We start from the raw sequence: 6,423 nt of genomic DNA on the forward strand, positions 1-6,423 counted from the left end.
GGTTTTCATTACGTGTCCAAGGCGGTCAACTATTTCACGCTTTTCAGCAGCAGAGATCATGTTTCCTTCCTATATTGCTTGAAAATGGTGGTCTGCTTAATAATGTGGAACATCCTTCTTTAGTAGTTTTTCCTTTAATTGGGCTCAGCTGGCAAACTAACGATCACAGGTATCCTGAGACACAATCCCATCCATGAGTTTAATTGAAAAACAACTTATTTATTTGTAGCCAAGTACAGGATAGGGTAGGGGAAATTAAAGTAAGATGGAGAGAATGGGCCAATAGCTAGATTCGCAGGAGGGATAAAGGGAGTTGCGTGGAGAAGAATGACTGGAGCCACAGGTAAAGTTGCTATGAATTGTATTAAACTATTTAGCAACAATTTAACAGCATTTTATGAACAGGAATGAAAACATAAAATAAAATACAGTGACAGCAATAATAATAACAGTCAGAATCCTATCTGAGCTCAGATATGTCAGTCTTGACGGCTTAATAGTCAGTGTTCAGTCAAGTCAAATCCAACAGGTCAAAAGTTTGTGATTGGTGCGATTTCGTCCTACCGCACTGTTGCAATTGTTCGTGAGAGAAGAGCAACCTGCCCTTCTGGGCCAACTCAGAATGGCTGTGGTTCGGTTCGGTTCAAAGGGAAAGGCTCGCCATCTTCCTCGTCAGGAAGAGATCCAGGTCTCACGATCCCATAAAAAAACCTAGCCTGTAAACAACAGGACTATTACTAATTCAGTTCACACTCTAATGATATACATGGCCATATGTAAATAATGTAAGTGCTATAACAAAACAAGCACAAAACATTAATTCTAATTTCTAACTATAGTCTATACAGTGCATCTTAATCATGAATGCAATCTTTAAATCACAATCAGCTTATTCTATCGTCAAGGTGCACATTTCTATCAGAAATCAGAAATAAACCATAAACTATGGTAGATTATTTTTTTACAGTATTGCCCTTTAACTGAATTACAGGAGCATTGCTTTACACTGCATAGCAATGAAGCAATATATTATTTACACTCAATGTACAGAATAAAATTATGAAAAGAATATACAAAAACCCACAGGCTGTAGTTTTACAGTATGTGGTAACGTATCAGCACAGTAAGAATACACACGGACATCTATCCAGTGCCGCTCGAGCATCAAATGTAACAAAATAAAGTAGATTCATGACCTTTAAGATCAACATTAACTTATTCCATCATCTAATTTTAGTGCATTTAATATTCAACAAGTAATACTAGAACATCATCAGCACACAAGCTGAGTGCTCAAAATGGCTGAACTCAGTGAGAAACCCCGTGTGTTCTCCCACAGTGAAAACGTGGTCAGCTACAGCTATGAGCATTAGGCTAGTTAGCTTTTCAATTAGCCTGATTCGCCCAGTCCCAGTTTAACTCACCAGCACACTTCTAATGTTCAACTCTCAGAGAGGATCTTGTTCAACTCTCAGAGAGGATCTTGTCCACTTCTACAACATTGAAATCGGGCCATTATATTCCCTGTTAACTTCTTGTTAGCTTTTTAGCTTCAAGGTTAGCTTAACAGCTTCTGACTCACCGCGATGGTTTCAAGGTCCGAAATGTTCTCAACAAATCAGGTCCGTTTCTCCAAGGTCCATGCAGATCTCCGGTATGGATATTTGCTCAATTTATCAAGTTAATAGTTATTTTCCAGCGAAAAGCTTGGCGGTGAAAATCAGTGATGGTCTCGTGCACCTCCGTCTCTCTCTGTGTCTGAGCACGTGACGATACAGAGCAGGGGAAGGCGGGGCTTGTTCCTTCCTAACCAGTAGGGGTGTTAAATATACTCTTTGGGTTTTATTCTTATATTTATAGTATTTATCTTTTATTATTGATTTATTTTTGATCAACTCAGTGATTAACAGAGTAATGATAAATCCCAATTAACAATAACATGTTGTAGTGCATTACTGAGTCGTGTAAACTCACTGGGTTACATATTCTTTATGAGACTTAAACACAATTTTCATAATAATTTGGAACGCTGCGTACTTCAACAATCCAGCCACGACTGAAAGCCTGCCACTACCTTCAGCAGTGACGATGATGAGCTCATCAGAGACAGGTGGGTGATTTCTTCCAGGTGCAAGGAGCCAAGGGCGATGGAAACAAAACCTGGTAAAGTCAACAGGAGAGCATTGTATCGGAGAGTTTATGGATCTTCTCTCTTGACTCTTAATTCAGTTCATCCATCAGCGTCGCAGGAGCCTGTCCCAGCTGTCTTAGGGCGAGAGGCAAGGTACACCCTGGACAGGTCTGTCAGATATATGTTTCTATAATTTTAGAACATGTCCTGGTCAAAAATGACTCCAAGGTTCCTCACAGTGTTACTGGAGGCCAAGGTAATGCCATCCAGAGTAAGAATCTGCTTAGATACCATATTTCTAGGCTTTTCAGGGCCTAGTACAATAACCTCAGTTTGATCTGAATTAAGAAGCAGAAAGTTAGCGGCCATCCAGGTCTTTATGTCTTTAAGACATTCCTGCAGTTTAACTCATTGGTGTGTGTTATCTGGCTTCATGGACAGATAGAGCTGGGTGTCATCTGCATAGCAGTGTAAATGTATGCTATGTCTTCTAATGATACTGCCTAAGGGAAGCATGTATAATGTAAACAGAATTGGTCCTAGCACTGAACCCTGTGGAACTCCATAATTAACCTCAGTGTGTGAAGAGGACTCTCCATTCAGGACATGACAAATTATTAATGTGGAAATATGAGCTCTGCAACATCAGTGCTCTGAATATGTTACAGTAACATTACCTCAGCGGTCATACGTTACAGCGATGTTTGCATTGGTCAGTAACTTGACTGCAGTGTTGCACAAAAGTCTCAGTGTGGTTATTTTGTCTTTAAAGTTTTTCTGGCCCACAGTTTGAGAGCAGTGCTGTCATAGCGCTACCAGCTGGACTTCTCTTTAATCAGTTATTATGATATGGAACAATGACATCAGGTGATGTGTTGTAAGAAATCAGACTATCCCAAAACAAACCAAACAAAAACCCTGAAGTGTGACAGCGTTGGAATGCTGCCAATCACCTACAGAGACTTTGAAAGAACAGCTCAGATAAACTGGTCCCAGCAATATTTTCCCCAGTAAGTAACTACCAGAGCCTTTAAACTGATCCACAGATCACAGTTTTCAATCATATAATTACACAAAATACTGAATATTTAAATAGTGAGACTATTCTCAATAAAATATATTTACAACAACTTTTGGTTCCACATGAGATGTGAAGCCCCTCCTCCTTGTGCACCTGGATGTGAATCATCAGGTAAACAAATCCATCTTTTATTTGTCAGAGTTGAACCACATTAGCAGGTGAGCCTCTGCAGTCTGAGCTTCCTCTTTAACTCAGTGGAGCTCTGACACCACACAGGGGTCACCTGATCTTCAGTTTATTTTAACCAAAAGTAGAACTCGTACTCCGGCAGCGTGTAGGACACATAGTTCCTTCTACTAGATGGTATCAGGACGCTGATGCTGAGCAATGGAAAAGAAAATAGAAGCACATTTGGAGCTTTACTGTGAGGCTCCCGCAGCCTGAGCTCGACTTTAGTTTGTAGATTGTAGGATTGCTTTCCTCATGCGAGCGGCGTGTTTACAGCAGCGTGGCATGCAGCGGCCTCCTCACCATGTGGCGTTTATCGCATGGACGCACACAGAGCGAGGAAGCAGTCGGAGAAAGTTCGGCCGTTCGCTGCTTTGACTCCATCCCACAGAGACTCCAGCTCAACCAGTTTAACTCTCAGATAAACTCAGACTGCAGATCAATCAGCCAATCGGTTCGCTGAGTCCGCACCTGCCCTGTCTCCGTGACGACTGTGGCTGTAAACACAGTCAGGGAGGGGCATCCCCGGGGAGTGGCCATGTTTATTGATTAAACTAAAACAAGACAAACAAAGAGACAAAACAAACTAATTACCTGCAAACAAACGTGAGCGCTAACGAGGCTTAACGAGGTCACACTCTGTTTACACTCAGTGTGTGTGTGTGTGTGTGTGTGTGTGTGTGTGTGTGTGTGTGTGTGTGTGTGTGTGTGAGCTTGTGCTAACAGCATGTAGCGACATCAAGATAACGTTCCATCACACACACACAGAGGTGAATAATTGATGGCTCAGTATGGTGGAGCTAAAACACTGTCTGCCTTTAACAAAACAACGCGTGTGTGTGTGTGTGTGTGTGTGTGTGTGTGTGTGTGTGTGTGTGTGTGTGTGTGTGTGTTGAATAAAATATCAGCTGTCATGTCGACAGATGAATTATGAATCAACACATTATGGAGACGCTCCGTCAATCACACACAGGAACTCACACTGAGGACAAATGTGACCCACAAACCTGCTTTTAGTAAGAAAGGAAGAGTGGGAAAGAAGGAAGGAGTGAAGGAAACAAGAAGGATGTAGGGGAAGGAAGAAGGGGTGGCTGTTGAGAAAGCAGAGGTGGGGAAGGAAGGAAAGGAGGGAGGAAAGAGGGAAGGAGGGAATAAAGGAAGGAACAGAGAAAAAAACAAACGAGGTTTGAAGGAGACAAGGATGTACAGAAGGAGACAGTCGGTCAGAGAGGAGATATTAATAACAGTAACTGAATTTACTGCAGACAACACAACAGTGTGTGTGTGTGTGTATGTGTGTGTGTGCGCGTGTGTGTGTGTGCGTGCATGTGTGTGTGTGCATGTGTGTGTGCATGTGCACGTGCATGTGTGTGTGTGTGCGTGTGTGTGTGTGTCTGTGCATGTGCACGTGCATGTGTGTGTGTGTAATTGTGTTTCATGGAGTCTAAATATGATCCATGTCTGTTGTCACGGTGACAACTGACCGATTATCATCCTGCCTTTCTAATATCAGGCTGAAAACACACACACACACACACACACACACACACACACACACACACACACACACACACACACACACACACAGGCACACACACACACACACACACACACACAGGCACACACACACACACACCCTCAGAGTTCAGGTTAATCTAATGTAGGCCGGGCTGAGGCAAACACGGCTCATATGAGAGAGAAGAGGAAGAAAAATGAGAGCAGAGACGCAGAAATGATGAAACGCGACTTCCTGTTGTCCTCGCTGATCCTGGGGACGCTCCGACACCTGTCTCACCTTTACCTGCTCCCCTGACGGGACCCAGTCAGGGTCGAGAAAGTTGATCAGTTTTATTCAGAAAGAGCCACAAATGAGCGGGTGGAGGGAGGTTTGGAGTCTTCTCCCACCCCCATTCTCTGCGGCCTGCTGGAGCGGGAGGGCTAGTAGGAGGAGTTGGCCGTCCGACTGCGGTCTGGGGTGTGGGGCCTCCCTGCTGCTGCGGAGTCGGGGTGGTCTGCCTCTCCCCACCGCAGGGAAAAGGGTAACACCACCTGGGTCTGGGTGCAATTCCCCCCTCCAGGGGCAAGGGTACCTAGACCCGGTTTGTAGAGTACGCTTGGGGAGTGTGATTGTGTGTACAGCGTCTCTTTATGTCTGTCTCCACGTTGGTTGAGTGTGGAGTAAGTGTATATGAGAGCCTGAGGGTGGGAATGGATGTTTGTGTCTGTGTGTGCCTGTATGTCTGTGTCTATATGTCAGGTTGGGTATCAGACGCCACCTCTCTGGGGACGCCTCAGGCCCTCCAAGGTTTGGAGGCCTATCTCCACCCACCACCACTTCCCCTGCCGGTGGCGGACTCCCTCAGGTGTCGGTGTGTTGGTGGTTCTTTGTGTCTGGGGGTGGGCGTCCGGGTACACACCGGCTCACTCCTTGGCGGCCGCTTGTCGGGGCCTGGAGCCTGGGGCTCGCTCGGGCCCCTTTGGAGGTGGGGTGCCCCCGGCCTCTCGGCCTGGGGCTCGGTCACTCAGGCGCAGCTGGGGGCCGGCGGAGCTCACGGGCGCGACACTGCAACTCCCCCTGACTTCTGCTCCGCGGCTGCTGGGCGAGCCCTCATCTGGGACTCTCCTCAGCTCTTACTGGGACAGTGGCGCGGCTGCCCCTCTGTTGGTCTTCCATGGTCTCTTGTGTTCTGGGGGCCTCTGGATGTCTGGAGTTTTGATCTCCTCCATACCCGCTTCACACCCTGGAGGACGGGGCTGTGGCCCCCCCACACTCCCTAGCAGATCATTACATGGAGAAACCTTTGGAATGCAAGCATGCTGATCCACACAGGTATGCACACACGGGTATTCACAGACGCGGACTAAAGCTTTCTTGGCTGCTGCCTCAAAGCACACTGTGCGCTGTCTATCTTGCGTGCTGCACAATATCGTTTATTACTTAGTAAATATTGATATCTATGACTAGCTAGTTTATTGTGATGGTGCTTTGTTTTCTCTATTATTATGTTGCTCTTTGTTGTTTGCTGTCTCCTCTGTTTGTTTT

The 6,423-nt window shown here is 45.5% G+C and overlaps 1 long non-coding RNA gene across 1 annotated transcript; it reads right to left on the reverse strand.

Annotated features, from left to right (window-relative positions):
* Positions 1 to 344: 344 nt before the first annotated feature.
* On the reverse strand, positions 345 to 1,489 carry LOC146704061 (uncharacterized). The gene is made up of 2 exons (XR_014922107.1): positions 1,425 to 1,489; positions 345 to 716 (listed from the first exon to the last, which is right to left on the reverse strand). It is a non-coding gene; the product is annotated as an uncharacterized LOC146704061 (long non-coding RNA).
* Positions 1,490 to 6,423: the final 4,934 nt, after the last annotated feature.

This window comes from Copadichromis virginalis, linkage group LG8 (assembly GCF_057382275.1).
Source record: "Copadichromis virginalis isolate Kocher_CV1m ecotype Utaka linkage group LG8, C_Virginalis_male_GT1.1, whole genome shotgun sequence".
Lineage (NCBI taxonomy): Eukaryota > Metazoa > Chordata > Actinopteri > Cichliformes > Cichlidae > Copadichromis > Copadichromis virginalis.